Below are 18195 nucleotides of genomic sequence, written 5' to 3'. Positions count from 1 at the left end.
CACTCTATTAAAATGTTTTCATATAAACATGCTATGCAAGTAATTTGTCAGATTAATAATAATTAACCAATCTATAAACTATTTCACTTTAATATAATTTCATTATGAAGTGAGTTTCACATTAACTGAACCTGCTGCAGGTGAGGTTTTTAATCCCTACAAAAACGTAATATATGGATATGAATGCCACATTATGATGGAGTTCAGAAGTGAAATCACACTAGGCTATGTATAAGGAATATTAAACTAGATTCATTAATATTTTAATGAATATCTGCATATCTTTATATTCATTAAAATGATTTAAATTACTTATTTCTCCCAAAAGAACACTTTCACCTACCAGAGATTCCAAAATGAGAAGATACACCATCTTGCTGAAGAGAAACCAAAAAAATGTCAAAGCATAATGTGGTGTCTGGGTATCAAGTGGGATGAAAGATGAGGAAAATTACTTAATGTTTTAAGTTGTGCTCATGTAGCCAGAGAGTCTGATTTTACTACAAAACATTCTTCCACGTTTGCTGCAGAATATTTGTCTATATGCTGTTAGTCAACTAACTGGAACAAAAACCCACTATTTTTTTTTTAATTCCAAATTAAAGATGTTGGCATGAATTGCCTTATTTTTAAAAGAAGATTCTTGATTGTGCAAGTGAAAGAAACAACATACATGAAGAACACAGATATGATTTTTCCATAAATTAAATCATTCAGTGACATGTAAGAAAGAGGATTTTGGGAGTGGGAAAGAGAGGGAATATTGACTTTGGCAGAATTACAGCTGAAGTAACTAAGACTATTCTGTTATATCTTGTGTTCTCTAGCTGGTTTGTCTGCTTTGCAGGATTAAAAACCTGAGTTTTAAGTTTCCAAAAGGAAACTTAATTAATTCTGTCAACTAACTCACCTTCAGGCTGAACAGCTCTTATAAAGATGCCCTACACTGTCCCTGCAGCTGTGCTACAAAGATGAAGTGAAATACAAGACTGGCATCAAATGACTATTATTTATAGACTAATTCAGGTAAATGAATTAGTAGGCAGAATAAGGAAAGAACTATCTATGTGTGATACAGCTAAATATACAGTCAATCCCTTGGTATCCCCCCCCCTAAGATGACAGGTCATCTATTTAGAGGAACGTGTGTGTATGTGTGTGTGGGGGGGGGAATAGTATGCACTCAACGCAAGTGTTATGGATCCCTTAATTCTGTATCCCTGTTAATAAAATGCTTCACTGAAACTTTTCATTATCTTATATACTTATAAAATACAGATGTCTGGATATGTCTTTTTTTTCATAACAAATCATGATAGTAAATAATACTCAATACCAATCTCTGTACATCTCAACATTACTTTCCCCATATACTTGCTATCCTGGTTGGGGCAGTCTTCCTGCACAACATTATATGGTGCTTTTTTTTTTTTTTTTTTTCAATTTTAAAGCTATTTCAAAAATATGTAAATATGTTTTGCCCAAAGCTAATGCACAGTCATCTAATTACATCAAATGACTAATAAAATAAAGTTTAAAATTATGTTACATATTAGCTTTGAGCATTTCAAAGTGATCCCTGTTGAATAATCACCTCCGAATGCATATAGAAGTGCAAGGTTCAACATTCATTTATCTATCAAAGAACAACTAAGGTTTTATGACTATGTTTTACAAAGCCACAATAGTAAGTCAAAATAGTGCAACTGGTTGTGTCCTGTACTGCTTTTAAGTTCACTAAAGGCATACTCCTTTGGTGATAACAAAATAGATGCTGAACTTGGGCAATATATACGTGATGGTATCATCCTACAGTCACATTTTACATAGCCTCATTTGACTGTAAGAAACTATGTTTGTTTAGAACAAAAATTTTCAGTTCCTTTGAGCAGTTACACAGATTTTGGGGTTATTGGCTTTGCATATTAAGAAATTTTTGGGCCTACTATCAACTTTTATATGCCACAGGATCCCTCTTTCCAAATGTAAAATTGCAACATTTGTACAAGAGGGATCCCGATTGTTTCACACTGCTTTGAAAAGACAGAATGGCTCAACGATGATCAGGTGGATAATGGGCTTGTGTGCAAAGGTTAACAGGGTTCCCAGCAGTGTAGGAACAGGGCTCAAGGCTTGTAGTGCCAGTATTGTGTCCAGGAAAACCCTCCCATCAGAGTGGTCATTGCTTGCTAGATAGTAGTATTCATGGTGAGTAGGCATTTCCTGCACTAAATTCTCTCTCACCCCCCTCCTCCTCTTTTTGAGAATGAGGCTTTCATCCCAAGTTTATCAGGGCCTTCAAGCTTCCACTACAGAAACTATTTTCACATCAACAAACAACAAAAACATAAGGCAAAAAACATATGGAGCACTTACAAATATTCCATCTTTCCTCATTATTCTATCAACAAGTGAATGGATCCCACCATTGCTGGGATCCATTTTGGATCTCACCATTATTTGTTTGGATCCCAGCAATGGTGGGCTGGAAAATAGGACAATAAAAAGGCCCAAGAAAAATCATTGAAAAATATGGGAATCTAAAAATAGACAAAAATGGAAAATGAAAAAGTGCCAGTATCATAACCAGGAGGTACCCCTCCACCACAAATAGGTGCCTCACATGGAAAAGTCCTTATTTCTAGCAACTGATATTACAAATGCCTGAGCCATTAAAATCATGCTTTGTTATCTAAGAATGTATTGATAATATTTAAAAAAAAATTCAAATATTAATTCAGTCAGTGAAGCTCATTTAATTCTTATTCAACAACTTACGTCAGTTTTTTTTTAGGAGAATATTTAACTATGGAAAAGAAAAATTTAATAACTGAAATAGTATTTATAATAAAAAAAATGAATATGAAGCTTTGCAAAGGATAACAAACAACTTTATTCCATTAAAAATTCAAGAACTTTTAAGAAAGGCTTAAGAATATAATTTTGGATAGGATGCAAAAAACTTCCAGTACAATATAAATGAGCTATATATAAAAGTTCACATGAATATAGTGGCATTCTTCAAATTCAAAATATTCGATTGGATTAATTTCGAAGGTGATTTAAGCTAGATAAAAGTATTACTTTCCCAGGAATACATGTAGAAAAAAACATGAAGTAATTGTAGATGACTCAAAAATTTTTGATGAGTAGCGTAATTTTAATTAAAATGTGCTTAAAAAGTCAATAAAAGGATATAGTGTTTGAGGTTATATGGTGAGTGGTCGGTGTAATTTAGCGCTCGTGTAAAATTGGTGATTTTTGGTGTTTTTTGTGTGTGTTTCCTTAGAAAATTGGTTTTATACTATATTAGAACGATTTTCATGTTTTTAGATTATTTTGTGTGTCTTTATAACATATTTTATTGGGGATTCGTAGTGTGCAGTGTTCGTGAAAGCTCCAAATAAAATAAGTATTATTTTCAGTTATCGATTGGATTAATTTCGAAGGTGATTTAAGCTAGATAAAAGTATTACTTTCCCAGGAATACATGTAGAAAAAAACATGAAGTAATTGTAGATGACTCAAAAATTTTTGACGAGTAGCGTAATTTTAATTAAAATGTGATTAAAAAGTCAATAAAAGGATATTGTGTTTGAGGTTATATGGTGAGTGGTCGGTGTAATTTAGCGCTCGTGTAAAATTGGTGATTTTTGGTGTTTTTTGTGTGTGTTTCCTTAGAAAATTGGTTTTATAGTATATTAGAACGATTTTCGTGTTTTTAGAGTATTTTGTGCGTCTTTATAACATTTTATTGGGGCTGTCGCCGCTAGAGGGATTCGTAGTGTGTAGTGTTCGTGAAAGCTCCAAATAAAATAAGTATTATTTTCAGTTATCGATTGGATTAATTTCGAAGGTGATTTAAGCTAAATAAAAGTATTACTTTCCCAGGAATACATGTAGAAAAAAACATGAAGTAATTGTAGATGACTCAAAAATTTTTGATGAGTAGCGTAATTTTAATTAAAATGTGCTTAAAAAGTTAAAAGGATATTGGGTTTGAGGTTATATGGTGAGTGGTCGGTGTAATTTAGCGCTTGTGTAAAATTGGTGATTTTTTGGTGTTTTTTATGTGTGTTTTTCCTTAGAAAATTGGTTTTATAGTATATTAGAACGATTTTCGTGTTTTTAGAGTATTTTGTGCGTCTTTATAACATTTTATTGGGGCTGTCGCTGCTAGAGGGATTCGTAGTGTGTAGTGTTCGTGAAAGCTCCAAATAAGATAAGTATTATTTTCAGTTATCATTGATAAATTTATTTAATATTGCGTAGTTTTGTTTGCCTTGCGTCTCTTAGTGCATCTTTTTGTGTGTTTTTGGTGTGTTATAATTTATAATTTGATAAAATACATTGCAAGTAAGTATGGCTCCAGTACGAAGGAAAATGGCGGCCAGTAATGATGGTTCGCCATCTTTATCAAAGAACGGTAGTATAAAAGCGATGATTCAGTGTACTAACTGCGAAATGTACGCTTTGCGGAGTGTGGTTAGATGATAATAAAGAGTGAATGTGTGTAGAAAATGTAGGGAGAATGAGAAATTGAAGAGTATTTCGGATCGTGAGTGTGATATTTTTGTCAAACTTCAGAATGAAGAAAATAGGGATATGACAAGAAATGGCGAGGTTGTACCAGAGAATTGTGAGAGTGTGAATGATAGTATTAATGGTTTTACTGAGAATAAAAAAGATGAGATAGATGCAATGAGTGAGATCGCGTTGTTGAATGGTGCGATACAAAGGGCAAAACAGCAGCTAGAGCATATGAGCAAAAGTCGACTGAATGAACCAGCCAATAATAAAAAGTATGACAGGAAAAATAGACGTATGAGTGTGAACATGAACAAAATGAAGGATAGAGTGCTGTATGGAGACTCGTTAGTACGAGGTGTGATAGTAGAGGATTTGACAAAATCATACCAACCTGGTGCGACCATAAAGGATGTAACTGAGTCTATTTGAAAGCAAAAGGAAAGGGTGAAAGAAATGATTGTTGTGGCAGGTACGAATGATTTGAAAGGAGACAAAATGGAAATGATAGAAGACCTGAATGAATTGTTTGAGGTAGCAAAAGAAAAGAGTGAGAGAGTTAGAATGATTAGTCTTTTGCCACGGTATGACAGTGAAATGTTTAAAAGGAGGGCCATAATTGCGAATGACTTTATGCGTGGGTTATGTATGACGAGTGGTGTGGAATTTGTGGACATCTTATATAGATCCTTTCGCCCATTGAACGGTAGTTCAATGGGCGAAAGGATCTATATAAGATGGATGGCTTGCATTTGAATGGTTACGGTGTAAGAAGACTTGAGAAAGTGTTGCTGAATGTGGTGGATGTGCAAATTCAGGGAAACTAGATTTATTGGGGGGGGAGTAGATATCCAGTCCTTAGGGAGGCAGCTGAATGTAAGAATGAATATAATATGCCCGAGCAAATAAGGACAACAAATCAGTGGGATAGTTAATATAAGGCATCAAGGTAGGGTTGGGGATAATGGGGGTCTTAAATCCATGTACACTAATGCTAGGAGTATTAGGAACAAGAAGGAAGAGTTTTTGGCCATGGTTGGCACTTCCAGACCACAGGTTATTGGTATTAGTGAAACATGGCTGGCTGTAGATGATATAGCTAGTGGGATTGAATGTGATGGGTATAGTGTGTTCAGGAATGACAGGGAGAATAAAACGGGGGGAGGAGTATTGTTGATGATAGCTGATGAGCTGCAGCCAAGGAGAATAGAAGCTGAATTGCAGGATAGAGAAAAGAGCACATTTGAGGCCATTTGGTGTGAAATTGTGGCTAGTAGAACTAAATATACAATTGGGTGCTGCTATAGACCAGGTGATGGAAAAGATGGTGGTGACAGTATGCACAAGCAAATAGAAGAAATGAGTGGAAGGAGGGTGATTATTATGGGAGATTTCAACTATGGTCGCATTGATTGGAGTGAGGAGAGGACACACGGGAGGAAGGAATTGGATTTTATGCGGTTATTAAGGGATAACTATCTGCGACAGCATGTAATGGAAAATACTAGGGGTCAGAGAGTGCTTGACCTAGTAATTACATCTGAGGATTTGGCTGTAACAAATATGACCACATTGCCACCAATTGGTGAGAGTGATCATAGGGTCTTGACTTGGGAGGTGGCTAAAGGTGTAGAATTTTCAATTAAGACAGCGTACATGTGGAATTATCGGACTGGAAATTATGACAAGCTTAGGAGTTTGATTGGTTCAGTGCCATGGCATGTACAACTGCAAGGACTAGAAGTCGATAGTGCATGGGAGGTAGTTAAGAAGTGTTTGCATGAAGCAATGGCTGACTGTATACCTAGAGTCTGAATAATAAATCAACTAGGGGTTAAATGGATGAATAACACCATTAAGCTTGAGCTGCAAAAAAAGAAACAACTATGGAGGGAATTTAAGGAGAAAGGTGACCAGCAGGCACACGAACGGTATAAAGCGCAGGCCAGAAGGGTAACGAGTGTGGTAAGAAAAGCAAAAAAGGATTACGAAAGAACATTGGCCATGCAAGCTAAAGAGAATCCTAAACAGATATGTAGCAAGTAAAAGGAAAAATGTACATGGCAGAATGATTTTAAAGAATGCCAATGGTAGGGAGGTAACTGAATCAGTTGATATAGTTGAGTTACTGAGTGAGCACTTTGCAAGAATATATCATCCAGGTGGTGACATTGCAGAAACGAATGTACCAGTAGATTATACAGGAATTGTGGTGAATGAAGTGGAGGTGAGTAGTCTATTGCATAACCTCAATGTCAATACATCTGTGGGATTGGATGGTATACCAGCTCGTGTTGTACGAGAAGCAGCTAAAGAATTGTCAGTACCCTTGACCATTTTGTTTAATTTGAGTCTTGGGTCTGGGTTAGTCCTGAGGGGGGTGGAAAGAGGGGAAAATAGTTCCATTGCATAAAGGTGGTTCCAAGACTGCTGTTGTAAATTACCGACTGATTAGCATATCAGGAATCATTGCCAAGATCTTAGAGAAATTAGTCAAGAAAAGAATACAGGATTGGATAGATGAAAATGGCATATTGTATGGGGGACAACATGGTTTTGTGAAGGGTAGATCATGCCTCAGTAACTTGCTCACGTTTTATAACACAGTGACGGCTGAACTGGATAGGGGTAATGGGTTTACAGTGATACTACTGGACCTTGCCAAGGCTTTTGATAGGATACCACATAGAACCGTAATCAGTAAACTGGAGCAGATGGGGATAGATATAGGGTTGGTGAGATGGATAGGAGGGTGGTTGAAGGAGAGATACCAGAAAGTGGTTTATTCAGGAGTGGAGTCTAAAAGAGGAAGGAGTAGACCATCAATGAGATGGATGGATGGTGTGTGTGTGGAGTGACTGATCTTCAGAGAGTTGAAGCCTCCAGAAAAGCAAGCAACTGAACTACATGGCGAGGCTTGGTGTGGCATGGCACCCTCATCAAGCATTGCAGTGATCATACAGCACCAGTGGATGCCCAGTGAACATATAGATAGATGTTTAGAGGAGACACATATCTAAGAATAATAATTAACTATATTTGACTATTAATTTATTAGGCCATTATTTTGCCTTGGTCACCAAGTGCACCAGCAGGAAGGCAAACAGACCAAATGTAGAAAGGCAAGATCCCACAGTCCTAAAAGGCATCCTTCTTTATGGATCAGTGATGGACTCTTGCTGAAGGTCTCAGAGATGATGGTTTCCCAGATGTTTGGTAATGTGAGGCAGCCAAATCTATCTATATTTGGAGAATTTTGTGGCATATTCTAGAACCAGTTTCTCAGATTTATATCTGCTTCCAAAGGGAGGTTTCGCCAGTGAATTCAGTGATCGGCATTCATGGCATGGTCTGCCACCAAGGAATAGCCATAAAGTAGATAATCGCCATCATTTATGTTTTTCCAGATGGATATTATCTGTTTTTCCAGTTTGTTAATATGCCTGGAAAAACCTAGAAACTATCAAGCAGAGTGAATAGGTTGAATATCTCCAATCCCGATATCCATATAAGGAATAATAGTGCCTCTTTATCTTACACCTGATTTTACTTTAAACCATCTTCCTGTATCTCTTTTCATTATACAGGGTGTTCGGGATAAATTTGACAGTTTCGTAAGGAAAAAGAAAATCTTCTTTGTATCTATTAAATTTAATGAATTGACAAAAAAACATTACAGGCAGAGTTAATTACAATACTATCAACAAGATTTACTCAAAATAACCACCATTAGCATCGATCACAGCTTCAATTCTGCTTCGGAACCTCGAACAAGCTGATGCTACAGTCTCCCTGGGAAGGGCCGCAAAAACTGTTTTAATTTTATCCATTAACTGGGCTTTTGTATTACTGGAAGTGCGATTGGTGTCTTTTTCAACTGCGCCCCATACAAAATAATCCATGGGGTTAAGGTCTGGGGAGTTTGGAGGCCAAACATTTGGACTGGTGAAGTCGTAGAAATTTTCAGACAACCATTTTTGACTTTTCCCAGAGGTGTGGCAAGGGGCCGAATTCTGCTGCCATACATACGGCCTACCATTGGCTACCCTTGTTATCCAGGGCTTGACTACAGTTAGCAACTCCACGAACAAAGCCCAAATTCCAATGCCAGGGTTCTTCAACACCTGTTCCTGCAGATTTGCGAGGAATTCTGCTGTACGAACGCAATCAGATCGTCTGCTAGGGATCTTTCTTCTTGCTACATCCTCGTAGTCACCATTGCAAGTCTCTAGTTCATGCCTGATTGTTTTTACTGTATTCAGGGAGCATTGGGCAGCAGTCGTAATATCCTTATTTTGATGGCGGGCACGAATCATCATGATACAAGTTATTCTCTTCCATGATTCAGGTGGGTTCCAGCTATCCATCCTTTCTGACATCTTGTATATGAATGAAGAAGGGTCCAAACTTTTAAATGAAGAGAAGTGTGTGTTAATACATGTAACTTACGGAAAAATATAATTAATTATAAATATGTCAAATTTATCCCGAACACCCTGTAAATGCTGACAAAAACTTAAATATAGACTATTTATTGCTCTGTATAATGTTCCATAGTGCTTAAGGGTCAAAGCTGTATAACTGAGAGGAGACCTCCACATAGTCTTTAAAGGAATGCGGAGAACCGACCAGGGCTTCTGACCTAATGTCCAATCCTCACCTTCTCGTGGTGCACCCTGTTGGGTATCTACCTGGATACTGAACGAATGAGGATGGGCTGGCAATTTGGGATTTAGCTGACCAAATTTTATTCCTATTGGTTAAACCAAAATATAAAATGATGGTACAACATGACAAAATTTCATGCCACTTGGGGCGTCGCCCTGTTAAACAATGCCCCTGTTGTTTTCACCAGGGAACCAGGGCAAACAGCGAAAAGTCAGCTACTGGAACAAATCTGAAAACACACCCCAACTCAACATCACCAAAGTTAAAGATCGGTACTATCAACATAGGAAGCCTGAATGGCAAAGAAATGGAGCTAGCGGAGAAATTAGATAAGTACCAGATCGACATAATAGGGGTGACTGAAACAAAAAAGAAAAAAACTGGTGAGATCTTTCTGAGCAATAAATACAAAATGTTATATTCAGGCAATGACAATCAAGGGAAAGAAGGAGTAGCCATAGTATTCAATACAAAATACGAGGCTCATCTTCTTGAATGGCAGGCAGTGTCAAGTAGAGTGATTTGGGCACATATCAGAATGGGGAACTGGACAATGAGACTTATTTGTGCCTATGGTCCCACAGAAGGTTCTATTAAGGTAGAAGTGGAGGAATTTTTTGAGGCTCTAGATAAAACTACTGACACAATGAAAAAGGAAAAGTTGGTTCTTGTTGGGGATCTAAATAGCAGAGTAGGAAGTGATTGTCAGACATACAAAAATGTTTTGGGAAAATAAAATTTGGAGAAAAGAGCTAATAATAATAGCAAATACCTGTTGGATTTCTGCTCAGAACATGGACTGGATATTACTAACACCATGTTCCAACATAAAAATGTGCACAAATTCACATGGAGAGAAGAGGCAAGGAATAAGAAAAGTCCCATTGACTATGTTATTGTTGATAGTAATGTTTTCTCTCTGGTGCAGAACACCAGAGTGTACAGAGGATTAGAAATTGGAAATGATCACTATTTAGTCTTGAGCAGGATAAAATTGAATTTCATATTGAAAAGAATAACATGTAAGAAAGTTTTAAAGCAAATAAAAGTTGAGCAGCTCTCAGATGTGAACTGTAGACTAACATACGCAAAAATTATTGAAGAAAAAATGAAAGAGTTTGAGAACAGGAACCAAACCTTGGAGATTCAGTGGCAAGCCTTGAAGAAAACTCTGACTGATTCAGCCAGAGAGGCATATGGTGAGGTTGTCTGCAAGGATAGAAAAATCAGGACTCCATGGTGGACACAGGAAGTTAAAGAGGCAGTGAAGGAAAAGAAGAAAGCATATCAAAAGTTCCTGGCAAATAAGTCAGCTTTTACTCTTACAGAATACAGAGACAAATGTAAGAAAGCTAAACAGTGTGTAAAACTAGCTAAACAAAAGTCATGGGAGGACTTTGGCAAGAACATACAAAATAAATATCAAGAAGGTGGTAAGATATTCTGGAGGTTGTTGAAGAAGCTTAGAAATAGAGGAAAGAGTGCTGTAAAAGGAGTTAGAGATGATAAAGGTGACATGAAAACAGGAGAAAAAGATATCCTTGAAGTATGGAGTAATTACTTCGAAAAATTGCTAAATGAAACAAGCAGTGATAGCACAGTGGTAAAAAACACTCAACAGGCACACAGTCATGAATACATATCTATACTTGAAGTAGAAAAAGCAATCAAAGGCTTGAAATGTGGAAAGGCAGCAGGAGTCGACCAGAAATGCTGAAGTATGGTGGTATAAAAGTCTTACAGTGGCTGCACTGCATAGTTCAGAATGCCTAGACAGAGGGACGAATTCCAGACGATTGGAGTAGAGCTCTCATAGTACCCATATATAAAAAGGGAAATAAAACAATGTGAGAATTTCAGAGGTATATATCCCTACTTAAGTGACCAGTGGTGTACCACAGGATCAGTCCATGGTCCATTGCTATTCAATCTTTACTTTAATGATATTGGAAAGGATTTAACAAGTGACATCTAGCTGTTTGTTGTTGATGCAAAGATAAGCAGGGTAATTAGGAATGTAGCTGATATGTTGTACTTGCAGAATGATTTGAATAGGCTGAAACTATGAACAAGAAAAACTGGTTGTCATTTCAATGTTAGTACTTGGGTGTAATGACATTATCTAATGTCATATTGGTGGGATTATGCCAGAAGAAAGTGATCAGGCTAGGGATCTTGGAGTTTTAGAAGATAGGCAATTGAAATTCAAGGGTCAATAGCAAAGATTACAATAAACTCAGAGGATAATTGCAATGCTGAAACAAATGCTGACTTTTAAGAATAAGAAAATCATCTTGCCTCTTTACAAGGTTTTGATACGACCTCACCTGGACTTATTGAGTGCAGATTGGGTTCTGAATTGATACGGATATAGTCGATAGGATGCAAAGGATATAGTTAAAGATGATATATGAACTGTGCTGTGGAATGTAGATTATGAGGAGAGGTTGAGAATGCATGGCAGACCCTAGCAGACAGGAGTCTGCTAGGGTCTGCAGTATTTTATGCCACCATTTTATGGATGGTGGTGAGAGGATGAGAGGCATCCATGGAAGTTGAGAATGAAAGAAGGGACGGGATGATTTTTTTTCTAAGAGTGGTTGGAAGGCAGTGGGTACGCAGTGTGAATAAATTCAAGAAAAGGTATAACAGATGATATTGGTGATATGTTGCCTCCCTCAACGAGTCCCTGACTCAAAGGTCTCTCTCTTAATAACAATAAGCTGACAATACTGGAATCCTGATGAATAACAAACTAATTTGGAATAAAGTTGTCAATAGGAAGTTAGCAATAACATAAACTTACTCATGTAGTACTATTATGATACCCTGAACACCCCTTGACGTTACATAATCACGAACTGATGATTATAATGATAATCCTCTGCTAAAGTTGCAAACAGTTGGGCCAATAATATGGCATCCTATGATAACTCTTTTCGATGTTCATAAATTCTTAAGTATCACTGACAGTAGACAAATGAAAAATCAACCCTAATGGTGGTATAGTTGTTTGCTTAAAGTAAGCAAAGTAATATAGGCCACATGTAATTATAGGGCTATACTTATCAAAATGTTTTAATCTAAAATGGGGGGGGAACTCATTTCAAACATAACTTATATTTTTTTCTTCTTATTTCTTCCCTCCTCTTTTAACTTGCAGTGTCAAGGATTTTTCTACATTTAACCGTTACCGTATTGAGGATAAGGTGGTAAGCCCTATGTCTCCTAATGTGTCCTATTCTGCAGATGTGCATATCCACTGGCCGGTTTGCCTATTCTGGAGGATGAAAAACCAGAGTTTCGGGGTGAAAAAACCCTGCCTCCATATGAGACCGGCTAACTAATCTTTAGTTGAAAGAGAACAGGTAAAGGTTCTTCAAGTCACTGATGGGAATTGGACCCAGGTCTTTACGACCAAATGCTTCATCTATACTGACTGAGCTACGGAGGCTCATAACTTATAAATTCTAGTATTTAAGCAACTGTGCATCAAGTGAATTACTCTATTTTGATATTTCTTTTGGAAGAATGTCAACTGATATGTCTTGAGAATGATATATGGAATGCATAAAAGTCTAGAAACATATTTGTTACAATTAGCATTGACTTTAAGTTTTGAAATTCTGATATCAGAATAATGTTTAAAGATGATTTGACATAAAATTACAATTATCAAAAAGATGGAAATAAGACTATATAAGTTTTGATAGTTTGTTCCAAAAATGCTGCACACCTGATAGACAACTATCTAGCTAGTTCCTAAAATAAATCTATAAAAATATGACTCATGATTTTGTGGGATTAGTGAAATTCTGTTATATTTTTTAAATACATTTTTATTTGATTTCAAGATTATGCTTGATGTAATTACTTCAGACTGAATATCATCTGAAAATATTTGGATGAGATATTTGGTTTCTCATAAAACTTGTTTTACAGAATGTGACTGTTAATCTGTACTAATTCTCTAACTGAGGTGGAGCATAATCTATTCAAAGTCAAAGAAAACAAGAAAAGAATGACAATTTTCTTTACATCAACATAGAGAACTATCATAATTATTGTATATCATCACAACTGTTTTCTTCCAAACTGATTTATTATTAGATCTCTGATTTGATCAGCTTTTGCATTTTGATTCTCTAAAGCACTCCTAACTGTTTCAAACACTAATATCATGATCTGTTCCTGCCATTTTTGCTTCAAAGACTTGTTAATATTTCATATCCCATTCTGTTTGTTCTCAGAAATTCTTTTCAATAACTTTTTAACATGGTTCAATCACTAATGCCATCTGTTCACTGTCTTAATTTTCTTCAGAACTCTCATATCTGTGGTCTCCAGATGCATATTAAAATTGGTTGACACACTGTTTCTTTTATTCTGCTTTTGACTAATGTCTCTTATTCTATATAAATGTATTCAACTGGCTTCCTGCTATACAGCTTTTCTTCTCATATTATCCAGTTCTATTCTACTTATTCTATTATTTTTAATACCGATCCCATATATGACAGGACTGAGAAAGAAGCTTGGTTTACTGACATTTTTTTGACACAGGTTGTAGTTGTTTGGGAATGCTTCATGAGAGAGAGGCAGATGGGATAACAGAGGAAGAGAAGCAGGTTCAGTGTGGTTGCAGTGGCATTGAAAATGGGATACTGAACAGCTATTGCTCTCGTTTTAATAAGCCAAATGGCTAGTGGAGGAATGAGAGTTGCAAGTTCAGTGGAGTAAGAGCAGTACCATGGAAGTACCTACAGAACAGACACAGTGCTGAAACACTGCATCTGTGAGATAAAGGTAATTTTTAAAGGTATAACTCTAAACATATGAGAAGTATTCTAAGTAATGGAAGATAGTGGATTTGTAGAGTCGATAGCTGGATGAGTGAAATGTAACATCTTGAGTGGAAGAGAATGATTAGTTTTTTAGATGCTGAGGAAGCAACTGATATGAGTTTATGCCAGGAGAGGTTGAATGTGCATGTACATTCAACTGTCAATCTGTTAGTCTGACTTAAATCCAGATAGTAAACAACCTGAACAATGAATTTTGGTGTATTTAAAAGGGCTATCATCTTTAGTAACTGTGGATGGTATGAATTGGGTAAGCAATTTTGTTATTAAAGATGAACTAATGTTTCCATAGATTAAAGATACCACTCCCAGAAAAAAAAAAAAAAAAAAAAAAAAAAAAAAAAAAAAAAAAAAAAGTCATGAAGCACTCCAGTTATGCTCTATCAATTCATCTTTAATGGTTAACCAAAGAAGCCCACCCACAAACTACCTATTCACAGAAAAACCATATCATATAATCTCTTAACAGTCACATATTGGAAGACTCTCTACTAGGATTGTTACACTACTCAGAGAACACATCAAAGTTGCTTATAAACCAGTCTTCTAGACTACCATAAACCGAATATAACCCCCCTCGCACATAACTCACTCTTGATTTTACTTTACGAAAAAAAGAATTTGAAAAGTTTTGCATATACCTTGCACACAAAAAAAGTTTAAAACTTTAGGAAATACATAGTGAAAGTTGCTATGACAGTTTCAGATATTGGAATTTGGTTGAAGAGAATCATCCTGGTTTTAAACTCAAAGTTATGATAAATTTAAAGATGATATGATTCTGAAATGATAAAAGGACAAGCAATAATGAAACTGTTTGTTTTAATTTAATTACAGAAGCATTGTCACTAATGGTAACACAATATATCAGGTGATGAAGGTGAGCTGCCAATCGTGCAAATAACATCGATAATTAAAATTTAATCATCATCATCAAATTCCTGCCATGTACCCTCAAGGGGTGTACAGGATATGACAGTACTACATGAAAAAATTACATCATTACTAACTTCCTATCTACAATTTTCCTCCAAATCAGTCTGTTACTTGTCAAGACTCCAACATTATCAGATCTTATATTTCTATCGTCTAAGGCACTTTGCACCGTATCAATCCACCTATATCTTGGTCTTCCTTGAGTCGTTTTCCTGCCAACCTGGCAGAGAACACTTGTTTTGCTAATCTTTCCTCTCCCATTCTATTTAAGTGACCATACCATCTGAGATTAGCTCTGCTAACGCATTCCTGGATGCTGACAATGTCAAGTTCTTTCCTAATATCCTCATTTTTAATATGATATTGCCATTGATGCCATCTGTTCATGCCTCTAATCTTTCTCAGGACTCTCATATCTGCGGTCTATAGTCTTTGGTCAAGTGTTTTACTTCTGACCCAGCTCTCAGATCCATAAGTTAAAATTGGTTTGAACACAGTCTTGTATACAGCTAATTTAGTGTTCCGACTAATTTCTTTCTTATTCCATATGAATTTATTCAATTGACTTCCCACGATACCAGCTTTGCTGATTCTGTTGTCTATTTCTATATTTAGTTTACCATCTTCAGTAAAAATTGTGCCTAAGTAGCTGAAATGTTTTACTTGTTCCACAGGTTCTCCATTCACAACACAGTTGACATTTTCAATGATTCTGCCTATTTTCATTGTCTTTGTCTTTTTATTGCTGACCTTCATACCATATCTATTACAACAGCTATTCAATTTAGTCAGAGAATCTTGCAGCGGATTTATTTAGAAGTATAACATCATCCGCATAAAGCAAAGAGCTGACATTAACATCTCCAATTTTGATATCAGGTTTAATACCACATTCCTTCATAATGTGATCCATATAGATAATGAATAACAGAGGGGATAATGTACATCCTTGTCTCACACCAGATTTAACATTAAACCATCTTCCTGTACTTCCTTCAATTCTAACTGCTGACTCACAACTCAAATAAAGACTAAGTATTGCTTGATATAATGCCCCATTGACACCATATAACTGCAGCGTATTAAATAGCTTCTCTCTTGGCACCTTGTCATATGCCTTTTCCAAATCGACAAAACTTAAATACAGATCTCTGTTATATTCCCATGCTTTCTCGACTATTTGTCGTAAAGTGAAGATCTGATCCTGACAGCCTCTGTTTGGCCTGAATCCAGCTTGTTCTTCACCAAGCTTTTCTTCCACAATTCTTCTCAACCGTTTCTCAAGTATACTTGCATAGATCTTGCCAGGAACACTCAGTAGGGAAATACCTCTGTAATTCTCACATTCAGTTTTATTTCCCTTTTTATATATGGATACTATGAGAGCTCTACTCCAATCATCGGGAATTCGTCCCTCTGTCCAGGCTTTCTGAACTATGCAGTGCAGCCACTGTAAGACTCTTATACCACCATACTTCAGCATTTCTGGTCGAATATCATCTACTCCTGCTGCCTTTCCACATTTCAAGCCTTTGATGGCTTTTTCTACTTCAAGTATGGATATGTATTCCTGACTGCATGCCTGGTCAGTGTTTTTTATCACTGTGCTGTCATCACTGCTTGTTTCATTTAGCAGTTTTTCAAAGTAATTACTCAATACTTCAAGGATATCTTTTTCTCCTGTTTTCATTTCACCTTTATCATCTCTAATTCCTTTAACAGCACTCTTTCCTCCATTCCTAAGCTTCTTCAACAACCTCCAGAATATTTTGCCACCTTCTTGATATTTATTTTCTATATTCTTGCCAAAGTCCTCCCATGACTTTTGTTTAGCTAGTTTTACACACTGTTTAGCTTTCTTACATTTGTCTCTGTATTCTGTAAGAGTAAAAGCTGACTTATTTGCCAGGAACTTTTGATATGCTTTCTTCTTTTCCTTCACTGCCTCTTTAACTTCCTGTGTCCACCAGGGAGTTCTGATTTTTTTATCTTTGCACACAACCTCACCACATGCCTCTCTGGCAGAATCAATCAATGTTTCCTTCAGAGTTTGACACTGAATCTCCAAGGTTTGATTCCTGTTCTCAAACTCTTTCATTTTCTTTTCAATAATATTTCTGTATTTTAGTCTACAGTTTACATCTGAGAGCTGCTCAACTTTTATTCACTTTAAAACTTTCTTACATGTTATTCTTTTCAATATGAAATTCAATTTTATCCTGCTCAAGACTAAATAGTGATCACTTCCAATTTCAAATCCTCTGTACACTCTGGTGTCCTGCACCAGGGAGAAAACATCACTATCAACAATAACATAGTCAATGAGACTTTTCTTATTCCTAGCTTCTTCTTTCCATGTGAATTTGTGCACATTTTTATGTTGGAACATGGTGTTAGTAATAACCAGTCCATGTCCTGAGCAGAAATCCAACAGATATTTGCCATTATTATTAGCTTTGCTCTTTTCTCCAAATTTTCCCAAAATATTTTTGTATGTCTCACAATCATTTCCTACTCTACTATTTAGATCCCCAACAAGGACCAACTTTTCCTTTTTCATTGTGTCAGTTGCTTTTTCTAAAGCCTCAAAAAATTCCTACACTTCTATTTTAGTAGAACCTTCTGTGGGACCATAGGCACAAATAAGTCTCATTGTCCAGTTCCCCATTCTCATATTTGCCCACATTACTCTACTTGAGACTGACTGCCATTTAAGAAGATTAGCCTCGTATTTTGTGTTGAATACTATGGCTACTCCTTCTTTTCCTTGATTGTTATTGCCTGAATATAACATTTTGTATTTATTGCTCAGAAAGATCTCACCAGTTTTGGTCTTTTTTGTTTCAGTCACCCCTATTATGTCGATCTGGTACTTATCTAATTCCTCAGCTAGCTCCATTTCTTTGCCATTCAGGCTTCTTACGTTGATAGTACCGATCTTTAACTCTGGTGATGTTGAGTTGGGGTTTGTTTTCAGATTTAATAAAACAAAATAAAAAAATGATGGTACAACATGAATTAAAATTTAAATGCATTCTAAATTTTATAAATAATGTCAGCAATTATAAATGAGAATGAATACTGAGTATTTAATTATAAATGTCAATTTAGTTTTTTTTTCCTGAAAATCTTTAGTTTCTGAAAATCCTCGCACCATGATTTTTTAACTTTAATTCTGAGGAAAAAAGTGCGAGTTATATTT

General features: G+C 36.1%; 1 protein-coding gene across 3 annotated transcripts in view; it reads right to left on the bottom strand.

The window, feature by feature from the left end:
- The window catches only part of LOC150096246 (afadin-like), a 512466-nt gene that overhangs the window by 70143 nt on the left and 424128 nt on the right, over positions 1-18195 (bottom strand). The window lies entirely within an intron of this gene.

This window comes from Typopeltis vanoorti, chromosome 19 (assembly GCF_054136105.1).
Source record: "Typopeltis vanoorti isolate ZY-2024b chromosome 19, IOZ_Tvanoo_1.0, whole genome shotgun sequence".
Taxonomy (NCBI): domain Eukaryota; kingdom Metazoa; phylum Arthropoda; class Arachnida; order Uropygi; family Thelyphonidae; genus Typopeltis; species Typopeltis vanoorti.
Note: the sequence above shows the minus strand (reverse complement) of the source record. Positions and strands in the feature narration are given on the sequence as shown.